Raw genomic sequence first — 18,016 nt, 5'->3', positions numbered from 1 at the left:
CCTGCTGTATAGCGTTTCTGTGACTTGGGAGATGCACCCAGCATTACCACCTAGGGGGAGGTCATGGTGGGCAGGGCAAGCCTGTGTGTGTCAAGCCCCAGCTCCCAGAGTCCTGGGATTAGCGGAGAATCTTTGCTTTCATTAGTGCAAAAAAGAAGCATGTTTCTAGCTCTCTTGGTGGGTGAGAAACGCTGGTGAATGCAGCAAGGCAATGCCAGGTGTGGCGTTGGCCACCAGCTGCTGGATTTGGGCTGAATCTTCAAGGTAGACAAAAGCTTGGGCTTCATTGCTTGTGGCCTCGGTCACCCATTACGCAACGTGTCCCAGCTGGTGAGGATGTAGGTCTCCTACAGCCCCAGTTTTGAGCCTGGTCCAAGCTATAGCAGGTGGTGCTTTCCGGAGATCCCCGGTTCGAGTCCCTGGGGGGTGGCCAGGAGGATGAGTCAGCTGAGTGCGGAAAGTGGGTGTAAATTTAGCTCGGGCAGTGCTTTCCGCGAGGGAGAATCCGGACCTCTGTATTCTAGCTCGTTAAAGGCCACCTTGTCCGTCTGGCGTGGGGGTGACTTTTGGAGAGTCGAGGGACAGCAGTTGTAAGTACTCAGCCCCTGGCACCAGCTTCAATTTTCTGCTCCCTGAGTTCCCATGGGAAAGAGAAGGAAAAGCTTTGTCCTTTGCCATCTGCCGAGGAGGATAAGGACTTCTGTCATGTGTGATATATGCCCTGGGCCGCCAGAGCTTCCGGTGGTTCACCGTTACCTCAGGTGACAGCTCTGGCTTGGACCCCACGCGTGGGGTTGGTGTTCCAGGTGTACGGCAGGTGTGAGGATCGCGGTAGTTGTGTGGAATGTGATGTCCGTGCTGAGCTGTAACGTGCAAATGCCCCTTGTCCTGTCTTCAGAGCTCAAGGAGAAAGTTTTTCCTCCTTCCTCTTGGAACAGCCTTTTAGGCCCTTGAAAGCTGCTGTTATGACCCCTCTCAGCCTTCTCTTTCCATCTTCCCTCAGGGCAGATGGGAGGAGGTGGGAGGTTCCCAAGGCCCGGGCTGAGGCCGTGAACGCTGGAATAAGTTGCCTCGGGAGATTGTGGGATCTCCACCGTTGGAGATGTTTCAGAGCAGGTTGGCCAGGCGTCTGTTGGGGAGGATATAGCTGGTGTCTGGCCCTGTCAGGGGCGCAGGGGCTGGACTCAATGGCCTCTTGAGGGCCCTGCCTGTTCTAGGATCTGTGAAATACAGGAGTGTGAAAGGAGCTGCTTAAAATCAGAGTCCCAGGGCTGGAAGGGACCTCAGGAGGTCATCGAGTCCAGCCCCCTGCTCCAAGCAGGACCAGCCCCAACTAAATCATCCCAGCCAGGGCTTCGTTGAGCTGGGACTTAAAAACCTCTAGGGATGGAGATTCCACCACCTCTCTAGGCAACACATCCCAGTGCTTCAGCTCCCGCCTGGGGAAATAGCTCTTCCTCATGTCCATCCTACCCGTCTCCTTCTGTAACTTCAGCCCATTGCTCCTTGTTCTGCCGTCTGTCACCACTGAGAACAGCCTCTCTCCAGTCTCTTTAGAGCTGGGAAACCTTTGTAGGGGGCTGCGACCGATTCTGGCTTCTCTGGCTCAGGCAGCTGGGATGGGAGAACTCTTGGGTTGTATCTTGGCTTGGTCGGGCCCCCGGAGCCTGGTGGCAGCATGGCCTCTCCTTCCGCACCCTGGGAGCCTGTCATGGTGCTGGCAGCATGTCTGTGCAGCAATGATTTAATCACTGCTGGGTGTACTACAGCCACGCTTGCGAGCTCCAGGGAGGAAGCAGAACACCGTTACACCAGGTGCTGTACAAACAAAGGACAGTACCTTCCCCAGAGAGCAGCTGGTCGAAAGCCATGTCTCCATGACACAGGGTCTGGTGGGACCGCTGCCCCGGGTGGGGCACCAGGTTAGGCTGGCTGTACTCCTGGAGGGCTTGGCATATGCCATAACTTTAATTAAAGATTCATCTCTCATTCCCGGGGGGCTGGTGGCCCTAGGTCCTGTTCTAGCTTCCCCAGGGGAAGTCGAGCATCCACTGGCCAAAAAGTACTTCCCTGGGACCAGCTTAGTGCACTACCCTGGACAAAAGCAGCTGCCACAACAAATAGCTTTTGGCAGCTGTAAGTGCCCCAGGGCTCGTGCTGGTATGAACAAACCCTGCCCTGCTCCCAATCGGCCAGAGTTGTGGAGGCAGACCCAGCCGAGCATCTGAAGAGAGGGGACAGGTGGGCTGGGCAGGGCTGGGCAGCTGGGCTCCCTCGTGTTTTCTTCCACCCACTGGCAGAATAAATTTTGTGTGCTGCAACGTGTGTGGATGTGCACCACCCATAGAAACACAGGCTGCCGGCTGTGGGTGCTCGGCTAACCAGCGGGGAGGCACCTGCATCTCTGCTGGGTGGCCGCCCCAGAGCTCAGCTTGCAGGGAACGCTGCCAGGCAGACAGCTGTGGGCGCACTGGGAGACAAAAGGTTTGTCTCTGATTTATATTCTAATGGGGAAATCCACCAAGTAACATCACTTGTATTGCAGTAGCACCCAGATCTCATTGTCCTGGGCCTTGCACAGACCCTCAGAGGGTACCCACTGGACTGGGACCTGCACTGAGGTACCCACCAGACTGGGCATTGCACAGACCCTCACCAGGTACCCACCAGACTGGGCATTGCACAGACCCTCACCAGGTACCCACCAGACTGGGCATTGCACAGCACTGCCGGCACCATGACAGGCTCCCAGGGTGCAGAACGAGAGCGAAGGCCGGGGGCATTCCTGGGGCTCCCAGGAGTTCCCCAGTACAAGCAATTCATAAGTATCACAGTTGCCTCCTTCCCTAAATCCCTCGTTTCTCTCCCGTTTGAAAGAATTCCACCGTGGCTCCGCCGCTGCCACCTCACCGGAGCAAAGCTGGACGGTTGCCTAGAAAAACCAACGCTGCGTGATCGCTTCCCTTTGTGGGGTGCCCAGCTGAGGAACTCCTTTCTAAGTGCCTTTCTAACTACATCATTAATAATCGCTGTCTTCCTCTCCGCTGGAACCAAGTGGTTCTTGTTAACGATTCAGCAGCAGCAGAAGAGAGTGAGGAGGGCTGGGAGCAGCTAGGCTGAGGACTGGGGTGGCTGCTTAGGAGAGATTCAGGTGCCCCCCAGATGATTGGCAGACAACCCCCAGCTGGCAGCCTGTGTTTCTATGGGTGGTGCACATCCACGTGTGCCTTGGTGCAGAGAACAAAATTTATTCTGCCTGTGGATGGAAAAAAATTAGAGCCCACACAGGTGCTGAGCCTGCCTTGATTGCCTGTCAGCTGGCTTTCTACATCGGGGGGGGCAAACTTGATGTCGTCGGGCCCCACTTTTCATCCAGCCCCTCCCCCCCACCCGTCTAATATCATCCAGCCGGAGGGAAGTTTCGGTTCTGTTTGTGGAAAAGTAGAAGTGCTTGTAAGAAAAGAGGTGAAAACCGTGTGACTCGCTCTACACATGGGAGTCCACAGACATGAACGCAAGAGCAGATTTCAGCTTTGTTAATGAGATGGCTGAGCCTGAGACCCAGCAGCCAGTCGTGGGCCCCCCCCTTACAAAATGTCATGCCCCCCCCCGAAAGGGGACCACCCCCACGCCCAGCCCACACCCTCCTGGCCAGAATTCTCACATCCATCCCAGTCCATGGGGGAGGGGGAGAAAAACCAGGGCAGGGCTCTTCCAGGAGGGCCCCAGCCCCAGCCCCAGCCCCAGCCCCATGCTGCTGCAGGGGGGGCTCCAGGGGGCTCTGGCCCCAGCCCTATCCTCTGCTCCCCTCCTGTGCTACATGGGGGGAGGAGGGGTGGGGCTGAGCTCCTGCCGCGTGCCAGCTAAAATCGTCTCACACGCCACTGAAGCCTTGGAGCGGCAGGACTCCTGGGTTCTTTCCCTGGCTGTAGGAGGGGAAGCGGGAGGGGGGCCTTTCCCACTCTACTAATTTATTTCACGGGGAGTTAGGTGCCCTGTGAGGATCTGAGCTTTTGACCACACAATGCCTCAGTTTCCCTTCTGTAAAATGGGTGTAATAGCATTGCCCCACCTCACAGGGTATGCACACATGAAGGAGGATTAAGGAGTGTGAGAAGCATGGCCAGAGGTCTCTATTCCTCCCTGGGAGAAGTCGATGGGGGGGCAGGTGTTATGGGACGCGAGGGGTGCGGCTCAGATCTGACATGAAGGTGTGATTGTCAGGGCACAGTCATGCCTGGGCTACCTCGGGCCAGGCCAACTGCATCATAAAGGGATGACAGGGGCTGTGGTTGGAGCCACTGTTCTGTAGATATTCTCTGCCCCTCTGCCCCCACCCCCAGGCCTAGACGGGACAGATCAGGTGCATACCCAGAGTGCACTGCACCATGGCTCATCTCTGCTCCCCCTGGGCCCAGAGGAGGTGGGGAGTGAGTTAGAGCAGCCTTGAGGCTGCTCTAACTGATGCTGGGGGCTGGGCGGAATCAGGAGAACTTAAAGGAGTCGGAATTTCCTCCTGTATGGTCCAAGCACAGGGACTGAAGGAGACATCTAGGCTGCGCCAAGCACAGTAGCAGGAGAGGCAGAGAGCTTAGGAAGTGAAATGTACAATGGTGACTGAGGGAGTGGGGGAGGGAAGTGGCCTGTGTTTATTATCTGATCACTGCTCATGGCCAGGGAGGAGGACTGGGGCTCAGGAGTCCTGGGTTCTATTAAAGACCCACGGAGGGGAGCTGAGTGTGTGTGGGGCGGGGGCAGACCACTGCTTTTCTGCTCTGTGCATGACTGGGGAGAGGGGGTTAAATAAAGCACAGTAGCAGTCCAGCGTGAGCCCTAGGGCTGTCCGACGAGAGAGCTGTTTTTCCTCCGGGCGGAAAGGTTTTGTGGCAAACCCCATCGTTTTTCCCATTGTAGCTACCATGGCACTTTGGGCCTTTCCAGCGCTCTCACAGGGGGGTTGCAGGTTGTGAGCTTTCACCTGTTCAGTGAAAACACAGCTCTGTGGAGGGACAAAAGTCCCTTTATCAAAGGAGTTTTTTCCACCAGCTGTGCAGAGTAGTGGCCTGGGAGCCAGGGTGTGTGTCGTGATTTAGAGCCCAGGGTAGGTTTCAAGCCTCCCTTTCATTTACCGTAATTCCCAGAATAGTCTGGGGCGAGTGGCTTGGTGACTCTGTTTCCCCATCTGTGAAATGATGACAAGAGCATGACCAGGGCTGGGACCATCTATTCCTTATGGTTTGGTTCGGTGCCTTGCACGCTGGGAGCTGGCCCGTGACTGGGGCATAAAGTTGCTGCTGTGATACACTGAACAGCAACAAAAATGTACAGCGCCTAGCACTGTGGGGCCCCAGGCACAATGGCAGTTCAAATAATAAAGAATAACTGCCAGCTCCGTGGCACGTTATCCCGTCTCTAATGCCTGGAGCCCATCCCAGATTATATATCTTCTCCCTTGCCTGTGGGCTTTCAACTCACGCAGTTTGGGCTGGTGTTTGTGCATCCACAAGTCACGAGGAGCTGTGGTAACTTCCCTGGAATACACACGACCCCACTGTCCCAAGTGAATCAGTCAGACAAGGGAAGGGCTTTGAGTACAGAAACTTTGGCTGTTTCTTCCCACCACAGCAGCTGCTTCAACAGCCTAAGCTCAAAATAAGTTATTTCTGAAAAGAGCATCTCAAAACGGAGCATTCCCAGTGGAGCGCCCAATTTCGAAATAGCAGCCATGACAGGCTGCCTCCTGGGAGGCTGATTAAGTCGTAACTACCTCTGCTCAATACACACTGAGTCAATTTCGCAGTTGAAGGCTGGGGAGAGGGGAGTCAAAGAAAGTGGTTTGTTTCAGCTGTCACTATTTTGAGTTAAATGCCCGGTTACTGCAGAATAACAGGCTTTGCAGGGTGGATATAAGAAAGTTTTTTTCTGGAAGAAAGGGGTTTTTCCACAAAAAAAAAATATCCCCTGTTTCTAACCTGTCTGTAATAATCCTCCGAAAGACGGAAGATCAGCTAAAGCACTTGAAACAGAGAGTAGCAAACCAGACGTTCATTCGAATGACACCCTTGGTCCGTTTAGCTGCAGAGAGATTTTATTAAGACACACCCGTGCCCCGCATCTTTCAGAGGGTGTTAAAGGTCCTCACCATTCTATTTGTCCTTGCTGGGGAGAGGGGAAGAAGGCAGCAGGACAGGTGAGCTGGTGTCGCTCACCTTGGGGAGGACAAACGTACAGAGCCGGAGGGAGTGGAGCAGCATCCCCAGTAAAGGCCGTGTCCGTCTCAGGCTGACTGGTACTCACAGTCTCCCCACTGGAGGAGTGCGGGGCCTGAGCTGCCCCCAGGAGACCTTGCAAACTCATACCAGTAGTGGGTTCGTTAGGGTGTTCTATGAGCCACCTCACCTGCCTGGGGCTCCCTGTAGTGTCGGAAAAGACACAGTGGTGACTGGCTAAGCCTGACGCTGATGGATCTGATTCCTGCTGGTTTCATGGCCAGCTGGGGGGACCTTCCTCCACTAGATTAAGAAAGCCCGGCCTCAGGTTTCCTGTCTAGGGTAGAGCTTCTGCCCGGTTGTCTCTCAGCTGGCTGGGCGATAAACAGACCCAGACACTCTCTAGCTGCCAATGGTTCGGTCCCCACGGTTAAAGCAGGGGGAGATGCAGGTCTCGTAGAGCTGGAAGGGACCTCGAGAGGTTGTTGAGTCCAGGACCTTGCCCTCACATCAGCCCTGGTGCTTTTCCTTTTAAATCCAACCTGCCCCAGCCAGTTGGAAGGCCCCTGCAAGGGCTGGGCTCACAACCCTGGGCTTACAAGGCCTATCGTCTTACCACTGAGCTCTCCCTCTTCCTGGGCCCACCCTGCAAACCTGGGCTACCAGGGCTGTCTCCTGACATGCCAGTGAGCCCCAGAGCACAAGGCAGAAGGGGTGTGGGGGGGTGCCTGGGCCCTGCCCTCAGGCAGCCTGCTCACAAGCTTCACATTATGGGTCGGAATCCCCCCAGCCCAGAGTTATAAGGGGGCAGCAGGTCATTAAGGGAGGGGCTGTTTTCACAGAATCTAAGTGCTGGATCAAAGGGGGCCCAGCTCGTCTCAGTCCCAGAGCTGCTGTGGGGAAGGTGAGGTCCCCAGCCGGTGTAAAGTCGCATTAGTTCCATTGAAGGGGCCAAAAAAGTGGTAGAGAACAACTATAGAACACTAGGACTGGAAGGGACCTCGGGAGGTCATCAAGTCCAGTCCCTGCCCTCATGGCAGGACCAAGCTCTGACCGGACCATCCCCCATAGGTGTCTGTCTAACCTGCTCTTAAATATCTCCAGCGATGGAGATTCCACAACCTCCACCGGCAATTTATTCCAGTGCTTAACCACCGTGATAGGGAATTTTTCCTTATGTCTTATCTAAACCTCCCTTGCGGCAGTTGTAGCCCACTGCTCCTTCTCCTGTCTTCAGAGAATGGTTTTTCTTCCTCCTCCTTGTAAACCTTTTAGCTACTTGAAAACCGTTGTCATGTCTCCTCCAAGTCTTCTCTAAACTAATCAAGGCCAGTCCTCTCACTCTTCCCTCTTACAAAAGACACGAGACTAAGGCAGTGAATCTCTCGTTGCCTCTCTGTAAACCCATGGGACGCCCACACCTTGAATATTGTGTGCAGATGTGGTCGCCCCATCTCAACAAAGATATCTCGGCACTGGAAAAGGCTCAGAGAAGGGCAACAAAATGAAGAGGGTTTGGAAAGGGTTCTGTATGTGGGGAGATTAAAATCAGAAAACAAAATCTATAAAATATAAAATAAATATATAAATAAATAAAATAAATATAAAACAGAAAATGTATGCATAAATATAAACATCAACTGAATATCTATAAAATCAAGACTGGGGCGGAGGAAGTGAATCAGGAAAAGTGATCAACTTGTTCCTGTATCACTAGACCCGGGGGGGTCACCCAATGAAAAAAGCGGGCAGCCGGTTTTAAGTTAACAAAAGGAAGTTTTTCTCCACTCAGGGCCTGGTCGGGCTGTGGGGCGCCTGGCCGGAGGAGGTTGTGACGACCAAGACTTTAAGAGGGTTCAAAAAAGAACTACATGAATCCATGGAGGTTGGGTCCGTCAATGGCTGTTAGCCAGGGTGGGTGGGAAAGGTGTCCCTGGCCTCTGTCTGTCAGAAGCTGGGAATGGATGACAGGAGAGGAATCACTTAGAATCGTAGAATCCCAGGGCTGGAAGGGACCTCGGGGTCATTGTGTCCAGCCCCCTGCCCAAAGTAGGATCAACCCCAACTAAGTTATCCCAGTCAGGACCTTGTCAAGCTGGGACTTAAAAACCTCCAGGGATGGAGATTCCACCACCTCTCTAGGGAACACATTCCAGTGCTTCACCACCCTCCTGGGGAAATAGATTTTCCTAATATCCAACCTACACCTCCCCCGCTGTAACTTCAGACCATTGCGCCTTGTTCTGCCGCCTGTCACCACTTGGTGATTCCCTGTTCTGTTCGCTCCCTCTGGGGCACCTGGCATTGGCTGCTGTCAGCAGATAGGGCACCGGTCTGGATGGACCTTTGGTCTGACCCCGTGTGGCTGTTCTGATGTTCTTATGTTAGCCTGCAGGGCCAAATCCCCAGAGCTGGGGCCAGAACCCAGTTAGTCTGTTAGCAAGTCCTGCCTGCAAAAGCCCCTCCCCCTGCCCCGTCCCCCTCCTCTGTGTGCACAAGGGAACCCAGGCGTCCGGCCATCCCGTCCCCATGTGCGTATGAACTTTGATGTCGGACCGAAGAGTTGTCCCTTGAACAGCCATCTCCTTCCTGCCCCATCCCCGTGGGCCTTCCTTTCCTCCCTGTAAGCTTTCCTGCCTGCCCCGGGTCCAAGGATCACCAGCCACACGTGCACACTGCAGGGAGTCAAGCCAGCGGCTGGAGGCTCCCAACTCCTCCCTGAGAAGTGAGCCCCGGAGTCCTGGTTCCCAGCCTCCCCTGCAGTACCCCTGTCAGCTGCACCATGAGCTGGCAATGGAACCCAGGAGTCCTGGTTCTCAGCCTCCCCTGCTCTAACGCACTGACCCCGGCGCTGCTGAGCAGGCAACAAAGGCCGAGTCCCCCTCCATTTCCTTGCTCCAGCCTCTAGGCCTCATCCCTCACACTTCCCTATTCCATCGACCGAGAGGCTTTCGTGAGGGGAGACTAGCTGGTAACTCCCCCTCCTCCCTCGCACGCAGTGCAGCAATCACATCCCTCTCTCCATGTCCCACTGCATGCCCGTCGTTCAAACTGCCCTGCGTCCAATCTGGCAGCCAAAGAGCCCAGCCGCTTGCTGCTTGCGGGACGTATTTGGTTTTCCTCTCTGATTCCCATGAGAGTTTTTCTGGGACTTCCTCTGTCCTCTCCCTGTCCTCCATCCTCGTCAGGAATAAGCAATCGGGGGGAAATGACCATTCGTGCCTCTCCACACTTGAAAACACGGCAACCTTCATGCTTCAGGGCCTATAACAACCTCTAGCTCTTGGGGTCAGGAAGGCTTTTCCGCAGGGCTGGTTATTCCATGGTGAACTGGGAGGGTGTAGAGGCCTGGCACCTTCCCCTGAAATATATGGCATTAGCCTCTGCTAAATCCTGAATTAGATGGGCTGAGAGTCTGATCCGCTGGGCAGTAACTGGGGATATAATAGCTCTGCCAAGCAGGCCCTTTATCTAAGCAGCACCCCTCTGCCCTGTGGCCTCATGCCCTACACAGAATCACCCCCTGCACCCCCAGTGCTGGATGGCTCCCTCTTATTTCGTCCCCACCCCTCACCCCCCCTCTCCTGCTGACGGGCATTACTCATTGCGCCGACAGCGAGCCAGAGGGAAAAGGCGCTGGTGAATTTTTAATGCCTGGTGCTATGGAGGTGCTGACAAGCTTCTTTATTAATGGCTCTGTTCCTCCTTCCGGGATTGGAGGAGGGAGGGGGTTGGAGTTGGGGTTGGTTCCATTCGTTTGCAGAAATGAAATGGTGTCAAATTAATTGCAGTCGGGCTCGTCCTTCTATGGGCCAGCCAGTTCCCTCCCATCTCTGCTGGCAGAGAGCTGGTCCTGCCACTGGCCATGGGATTGGGGTTGCTTCATTAGGAGACCTGGGATTTGCCTAATGAGGCAGGGAATGGGGTTGCTTTTTCCAGCCTTTTGAGACATTCCTGCAAGGCACCAGTTTGTAGGTGTGACTGGCATGAGTTAGAGTGACCCCTCTGGCTGCTCTAACTGACAGCAGCCTGGCCCGAACTACCTATGTGCTGCTCTGCAGGCCAGAATGCCCCGGAGCCTGACTCTCCAGCTAGGCCCCAAGGTACTGGGGCAAATTTTCCCAAGAGGTGGGCATGCTGGGCCCTGCTTGCGGGCCCCATCCTTGTGCCATTGGGGCACTGAGCTCAATGGCAATTACTGGCCTTAAAGTCCAAAGAAGGAGGAAGTAAGATTATTTCTGTCTCTCCAGCAGGGGGCCAGTCAAAGGCTTTGCTGAGACTGAAACCCATCTCCTGACGCTCTCACTCAGGGTCCCTCCAATTTTTTCCATCCAGGAGCGGAATAAATTTTGTTCTGAGCACCAAGGCATGTGCCATGTGCACCATCATTAGGGGGACACGCTGCCAGCGGTGGGCGCTCTGCTAATCAGCTGGGCAGCACCTGAATCTCTCCTGGGCGGCCGCCCACGCACCCAGCTGATGGGGCGCCCCCACCCTGTCCCCGTGTGAGTCCAGCAATGGAAACGGAGCCCTTTGAATCCCCAAGTCCGTTTCCACTGCTGATCTCTCTTGAGCGGCAGAGTGGGCACAAACTCCATCCACTGCTCACACCTGATGTTCACCCTGTGCTGGTTGCAGCTGGAAAAGGCCGTAGAGTTGGAATAGGCCCTTCCCATGCCAGCAGCCAGGACCGTGGGTTCCCTTCCCGATGCTGGGTAATCTTGGAGTGCACTTTGTACCTCAGTTTCCCTTTCCATTTGCTGTCTTGTCTCACGCAGCCTGGGCAACAGGGTTGCTGGGGAAGGGGAGAGAGGCCGGGCCCACACGTGGGCAGCTTTGCCAGGGTGGTTGTCCCACCATCCCAACCCAGCAAAGTGCTCCTTGTGCAACACGCCTGGCACGGGGTTTCACTCGTGTAGCTGCCTGTGCGCCAGAGGCTTTGGACACCATGGTGCTGCTTGCTCAGCCGTTGCGTCGCCTCACGCTCTGACCAGCAGAGCTCTGCGGGTAAACAGTTGCAGACGGGGTCATCGTTCGCCTGGTGTAGCAGCCTCCTGAGCAGGCTCACAGAGCTACAACTGGGGTTAGAACTCACACCCTGACTCAGGAGAGATGTGTGGGACAAGCCGCATCTCTTTGGGGCAGGGGCTGGCTCTGACTCTGTGTGTGTGTGTGTGTGTGTGCGCGCGCGCGCGCGCACAAGCATGCACACACCATACCTGGCACAACAGGGCCCTGATCTCGGCCAGGATCTGGGTGGTGCCAGCCTGATGGGGCCCTAATGTCGTCCGCGGTCTCTGGCACTACTGAGATAGAAACAATATTGCTCATTTTTTGGTAGTGTCATACGAGGTGATGAATTGGCAGCTAAATTAATTTCCTTTTGATCAGCAACACACTTTGCAGATCTCAATCAGTCAATTGCAAGGACTTCCCCCCTCCCTCGCCTCTGGGCCGCCCGGTTACCCACCAGCTTGGAAGTGGGGAAACCGAGGCAAGCTGTGCTAGCTGGGGCCTGCATTTTCTCAGCTGATGGCGCTGGGAGGGGTTCCCCACCCCGGCAGGGAGCCTCAGAACTCCGGGGAAACCTGAGCCCTGCGTGGAACCCGCGCCCTGAGAATGAGCCAGCCTGACTCACACCTGGGCCCCAGCGGGCTCTGCGCAGAAGAGTTTGGAAGGTGGCTGTGTGTCACTGGGGGGTTTCTGGAGTGGGGAGAGGACCAGATGGTGCGTAGGCAGCTCAGCCGCGGCGTTCTGCTCCATTGGCTGGGCTGGTGCCCATTTCAGTGAAAGAGCTGTACCATCCGCACAAGGCAGGAACACGGGGTGGGCTTCGTCTGCTTCTTTAAAAAGCCTTCTCCCTTCTGGGCGGTAGCTGCTCCGGCGGCGGCATGGTGGGCTGGGGCCAGGGCCGTGCGTAGCCCAGGAGACTTCGGCAGCATTCTCGGTCTCGTAATTGGCTTTTCCTGCGGGTTGCTCGTGGCCCAGCTCCAAGCTCTGGGGTTCTTCTGGCGGAACACTGGAGGGGAAGCTGGGGGCGCTGAGTGGGTCTTTGAGGGTCCCCCTGCGGCCTCCCAGCTCTGCCCCGACCTGCAGATGATTGAATCACGGCTTGGAGCAGGCCCAAAGCTGAGCCCAGCAGCCTGTGGGCAGCCCTCTCTCTGGGCTGGGCTTTCGCTGCAGTACCAGCGCGTTGGGCAAGAGGCTGGCCACGGCCGTAGCACAAATCCCGCATGAAGGGGAAACCGAGGCATGGAGTGGGGGCACGACTTGTCCCACGGCCCATGCGCCACCCCCCAAGTTCCCTCTTGCCCGAACAGGCAGCCTGAGGGGTCCCGGTGGTCCTGTTCTCACCACCCGGGCTGGGTGGGACGGGGACCCTGTCCTGCCACTGCTGCTGCATGTCTCTGGGCTGAGCGGGTGGCGGGACATGGGGGTCTTCTCCCAGCACTTCCGCTGGGTGGCCCTGGCAGGCCAGCTCTGCACGGTGCCCCTTGGCCTGTGGCCTGGTCCTGCCTGGGTACTGTGCGCTGAGTCCAGGGGGCAGAGCTGGTGGTGGAGCAGCTGGCATCTGGGCCTGCTCTAGGCTAGCTGCATCAGCAGAGGTTGGGAGTCACAAAACCTGGCTCAGCTTTTGCCTTAACCACTAGTCCCCACTCCCCTCCCAGAGGTGGGGGTGGAGCCCAGGAGTCCAAGCTCCCAACCCCTGCGCTGAGCACACCCGTCCATTGCCTGACACACCTGTGATACATCCCTCCTTGCACAGCCACTGCCCGACACACCAGCTTTTCTCACACCCAGTCCCTCACACTCACACACACGCCTCTCCCAGGACAACCTGCTCTCAGCCCCCCCCGCCCTTACACGTTTGTCACACGCCCACTCTCTCCTGCTCCCACGCCATTCCCGCCCCCGCTCAGTGGCGCCAGGCTCCAGCCTTGCTGAGCAGCTCTCTGCAAGCAGCTGGGGCTGGAGAAGGAGCCTGTGCCAGCCCAGCCAAGGGGGAGGCCTCCAGCCCCTGCCCTGGCAATCTGGTCCCTTCCACCAGCCGGGCAGCCTACGGGAGCGACTGTGTGATGGGAACCCCCCTGCGCCCCAGGGAAAGGCCGGCAGCAGGGTAGCAGGAGGGGGGCAGCAGGAGAGGGGAGAGGCAGAGGGAATGGGGTCAGGAAAGCTCTTCAGGGGGTCTGGATTGGGGCCGAGGGGTTGTGTGAACAGCAGCACTGGTGCCCCTCACTCCGACCCACAGCCCCTGCCAGCCCAGTGCCCCTCGCTCCAACCCACAGCCCCTGCCAGCCCAGTGCCCCTCGCTCCAACCCACAGCCCCTGTCAGCCCAGTGCCCCTCGCTCCGACCCACAGCCCCTGCCAGCCCAGCCTGCCTGTGCCCCTCGCTCCGACCCACAGCCCCTGCCAGCCCAGTGCCCCTCACTCCAACCCACAGCCCCTGCCAGCCCAGCCTGCCGGTGCCCCTCGCTCCGACCCACAGCCCCTGCCAGCCCAGTGCCCCTCACTCCGACCCACAGCCCCTGCCAGCCCAGTGCCCCTCGCTCCGACCCACAGCCCCTGCCAGCCCAGCCTGCCTGTGCCCCTCGCTCCGACCCACAGCCCCTGCCAGCCCAGTGCCCCTCACTCCAACCCACAGCCCCTGCCAGCCCAGCCTGCCGGTGCCCCTCGCTCCGACCCACAGCCCCTGCCAGCCCAGTGCCCCTCACTCCGACCCACAGCCCCTGCCAGCCCAGTGCCCCTCGCTCCGACCCACAGCCCCTGCCAGCCCAGCCTGCCTGTGCCCCTCGCTCCGACCCACAGCCCCTGCCAGCCCAGTGCCCCTCACTCCAACCCACAGCCCCTGCCAGCCCAGCCTGCCGGTGCCCCTCGCTCCGACCCACAGCCCCTGCCAGCCCAGTGCCCCTCACTCCGACCCACAGCCCCTGCCAGCCCAGTGCCCCTCACTCCAACCCACAGCCCCTGCCAGCCCAGTGCCCCTCACTCCAACCCACAGCCCCTGCCAGCCCAGCCTGCCGGTGCCCCTCGCTCCGACCCACAGCCCCTGCCAGCCCAGCCCTACACTCTGAACCACTTCTGCACTTTCATCTTGACCTGCAGTTCAGCCAATCCAGAGCATAAGCGAATGATTCCTAGTCCAGTATCTGCTCCAAGCTGCTGTGCTTCACCTCTCAGTGGGGGTGACAGGTCCTTACATAATCAGCTGCTGTGCCTCCCCCCAGAGAAGGCTGCATCTCAGTGGAGGGTGGGGGGTTCTGTCATGGAGTGTGGGGGTCACCCGACCCTGCACCCCCATCTGCAGTCAGATGTGACTCACTCCGCAGGGAGCAGAGGAGGGTGACGAGGTGACAGGGACAGCCTAGAACAGACCTGTCAGCACAGAAAACAAATCCATCAGTACCATCCCTCTTGGGGAGAGGAGCCCAGAGCGGTCCCTGAGCAGGGCCCTGGCCCCCTTCCCTCCTGTCCAGCCAGAGGAGACTGACCACTCCCAGCTGCCCAGCTCCTGTTCAAACCAGCCAGGCCCCTGATACCTCCTTTGTCATGTTTCCTGGAGAAGAAAGGGCTCACCTGGTTGCCTAGGTTACAAGGCCAGGGAGGGCCATTGTGTACACAGAATAAGTCATCGTCCTGAAAGTGCCGTTACCACTGTGCGCTGACGCTTTGCCTGGGGAAGCTGAGGCACCACCTGGTGTTACTGTGGGAAGGTAGGAAATACATGAAACCGAACCAGGGGACTAAAATCCTCACACCCTGCACAGCGTGGCAGGTTGTTGTTACAATCAGCTGTGTGCTCCACCCCAGAGGCGGCAGCATCTCACTGATGGCGTCTAACTTAGCATGCTGGGCATTAGCCCCGGGTTTGACAGATTCAGTCAACTGGGCCAGACCTCCAGCTGGCGCAAACTGGTACTGAGGTCAGCTCTGCTCTGTGAGTTGGGCCTGCTGAATGCCCGGCCGAGTGGCAGGAGCTTTGTTTGCACTGTGGGAAATCCCCTGCTTGTTAGTTCCAGTCTCTGGCTGTGGCCCGGCTCCTGCAGGGATCCACAACCAGCTGCCTGGAGACTCAGCCAGACAAGAAGTCAGCATGTGGTGGGCAGGGGAGGTTCTGTATTTCCCAGAGCAGAGCTCGGCTTGTCTCTCCCCTGGGGGGACGGTGTTTGTGGCACAGATACACGCAGATGGCCCTTAAATGAAGCTTATAATGAGCAGTCAAGTTCCAGTGTGGCCACACTTAACTCAGAGCACGTCACTCTTATCTGGAGGTGTTGGAGTGTCCAGGCCTGCCCTGAATTATTGTCTTAGTCTTCTTGTTGGGTTTCTAGGGCCAGATCCATGGATGGCAGAGAGACTGAGGGGTCCCTTTACAATCAGCTGCTGTGCTCTTCCCCAGAGGTGATTGCATCTCATTGGTGGAGGAGGGATCCCTTTACAGTCAGCTGCTGTGCTCTGCCTCAGTGGTGGCTGCATCCCAGTGGTGGGAGAGGGATCCTTTTACAATTGGCTGCTGTGCTCTGCCCCAGAGGTGGCTGCATCTCAGTGGTGGAGGAGGGATCCTTTTACAATTGGCTGCTGCGCTCTGCCCCAGAGGTGGCTGCATCCCAGTGGGGGAAGAGGGCTCTTTTGACAATTGACTGCTGCGCTCTGCCCCAGAGTTGGCTGCATCTCAGTGGTGGAGGAGGGATCCCTGTACACTTGGCTGCTGTGCTCTGCTCCAGCAGGTGGGCATTGACCTTTGCACAATGCAGATTTTGGAGCGATCATCCTGTGGTTACTGCATGGTCTGAGCAGTGAGGACTCCTGGGTATTTGTGCCTTGGTGAAGGAGCGCGGTGTAGTGGTTAGTAGAGGGGGCTTGTGGCTCATGGATCAGGAGCGTGGCTGGGAGGTTAGAAACTGGGAGATTCGTGAGCCAGTACAGCTGGGCAGTGTGCCCTGTCGGTGGAGCCAAGAGCGAGTGTCCACAACCGCCAGTATGTTTCTGATGGTGGTGTACATGTGCCTTGGTGCATGTAACAAAATTTATTCTGAACAGACGTTAAAATTAGAGAGAACCCTCAACTGGGGTTCTGTCCCAGGCACTGTCTTGTTTCAAGGCCTCGACCAGCCACTGTCTCGCTCCCCGACTCTGGTTCTGCACCTGTAGCAGGAGGAAGATGACGTGTCTCCCGCAGAGAAGCTGTGATTCTCAAGTCACATGTGTCCATCAAGTGCTGTGACTGCTGGGCTCTGCGAGAATGTGCCCTGGGAGTGAGTTCGTGTGGCTTTGTAGAGCAGCAGAACCCCAGCCTAAGGCTTAGCCAATTTCCCAAGAGAAAAGGGAGCCTTGCGCATTCCAGCACGTTTACACAGGACAGTTAATCTGGAGTGAGGCCAGTCCTGAACTGAAAGCCCTTATGGCTTTTCTGGAACAGACCCCTGTGGGCCTCCAGTGGTACCACACCGATTTCAGAACCAGGGCACCCCTGCCATTCAGACGTCAGAGAGGGCTTGGTTGCTAATCCGAGATGGGTGTCATTGTTCACACCCAGCCCTAGTTCCCCTCTGCACCTGGCCAGAGGCACCTCAAGCAGAGCCCGGACGCAGTGGAAACCACATTGCCAGAGCTGTCGGAGGCTTTGGGGTTGTTTGGAGGGGTGGTTTTGTTGCTGGGGGAGTTGCTGGCTGGAGGTAGCCATTGCAACACTGGGGCCGACCCATCCCTCCAGCAAGGTCACCCAGCTCCGTCATGACCAACACCAGAGGCTTTGGAGCAAAGCACTCCCACTAGTGGCCTGGTGGGATAACATGGTGCCCAGGGCAGGTCCCCTCCTGACCCTGAATTGCTGGAGGTTGTCTTCTGCCTTGGAGCATGAGGGCTTGTAACCTCTCGCTTACGTTTCACTCTCTCCACTCCTAACGCTGGATGTTCTCATCATTCGTATAAATGGCTGATCCTTTTCGGCCTCTGGCTGGACTCTAATTAGAATCAAGTCTCTGCTTCCCAATCACCTGCTCCTGCACTCGAGGCAAGCGACTTTCCACTCCCTTTGCACTCGTCATGTCTTGCCTGGGCCCTGGCGTCAGCCTGAGCAGCCCCAAGGCTGCTCTGATTTGCACTCTGCTCCCTCTGGGCACTGGGGGCAGAAGACAGCCACAGAGTGGCATGGTCCAGCCATGGGGCTCTCTCAAGGTGCCCTCTCTGCCTCTCAGTGCTATCAGTGCAGCCCGAGCAGGTCTGCAGATCAGGCCCCATTTTGTTTTATTGTTTTAATTAAAAATCTGTTCTCTCCCCCTCCAATAAAGAGGCCAGATCGAAAGAGCTGCTTACGTTTGAAAATCGTCACCACTGCTTAAATGGCGCTTGGTCCCAAAAACTAATTAAGGACAAAGCAAGAACTGGGAAAAGATAATGAGGCTGTCCCGCTACCCGCCTGTGCCATCCTTCCTGCTTCTTCGGTAGAGAAAACCTCCATCCTCAAAGCACTTGATGTGAGCCCCTGAACTCTGCAGACTCCTCCGAGTCCCTTCTCCTGGCGAGAGACCAAGAGCCGTTCTCTGGGATGCTTCTACCAGGCTCGGTGTCCAACTAAAAGAGCGCCGAGAGCCCCTTGTGCTTAACTGGACAGGAGAAGGGGAGAAGGGAAAGGCCCACGTGCAAAGTGAGCACAATATGCCTGTGAACGTGAGCGGATGGAGGGCGTCGTTCCTCAGGGGACCAGGGTTTGGAATTAAGATGATCCCTGCTGCACTGCTCAGGTTTCTGACACCGCGGGAGAGGCAGCGGCAGTAGAAGATTGTCATTCAGGAAAGGGGCAGAAGCC

At 56.9% G+C, this 18,016-nt stretch overlaps 1 protein-coding gene across 3 annotated transcripts in view; it reads left to right on the top strand.

The window, feature by feature from the left end:
- The window catches only part of SLC8A2 (solute carrier family 8 member A2), a 67,698-nt gene that overhangs the window by 15,737 nt on the left and 33,945 nt on the right, over nt 1-18,016 (top strand). The gene's annotated exons all lie outside the window — the stretch shown is intronic.

The sequence above is a fragment of the Carettochelys insculpta genome, chromosome 22 (genome assembly GCF_033958435.1).
Source record: "Carettochelys insculpta isolate YL-2023 chromosome 22, ASM3395843v1, whole genome shotgun sequence".
In the NCBI taxonomy this organism is placed as follows: Eukaryota; Metazoa; Chordata; order Testudines; family Carettochelyidae; genus Carettochelys; species Carettochelys insculpta.
Note: the sequence above shows the minus strand (reverse complement) of the source record. Positions and strands in the feature narration are given on the sequence as shown.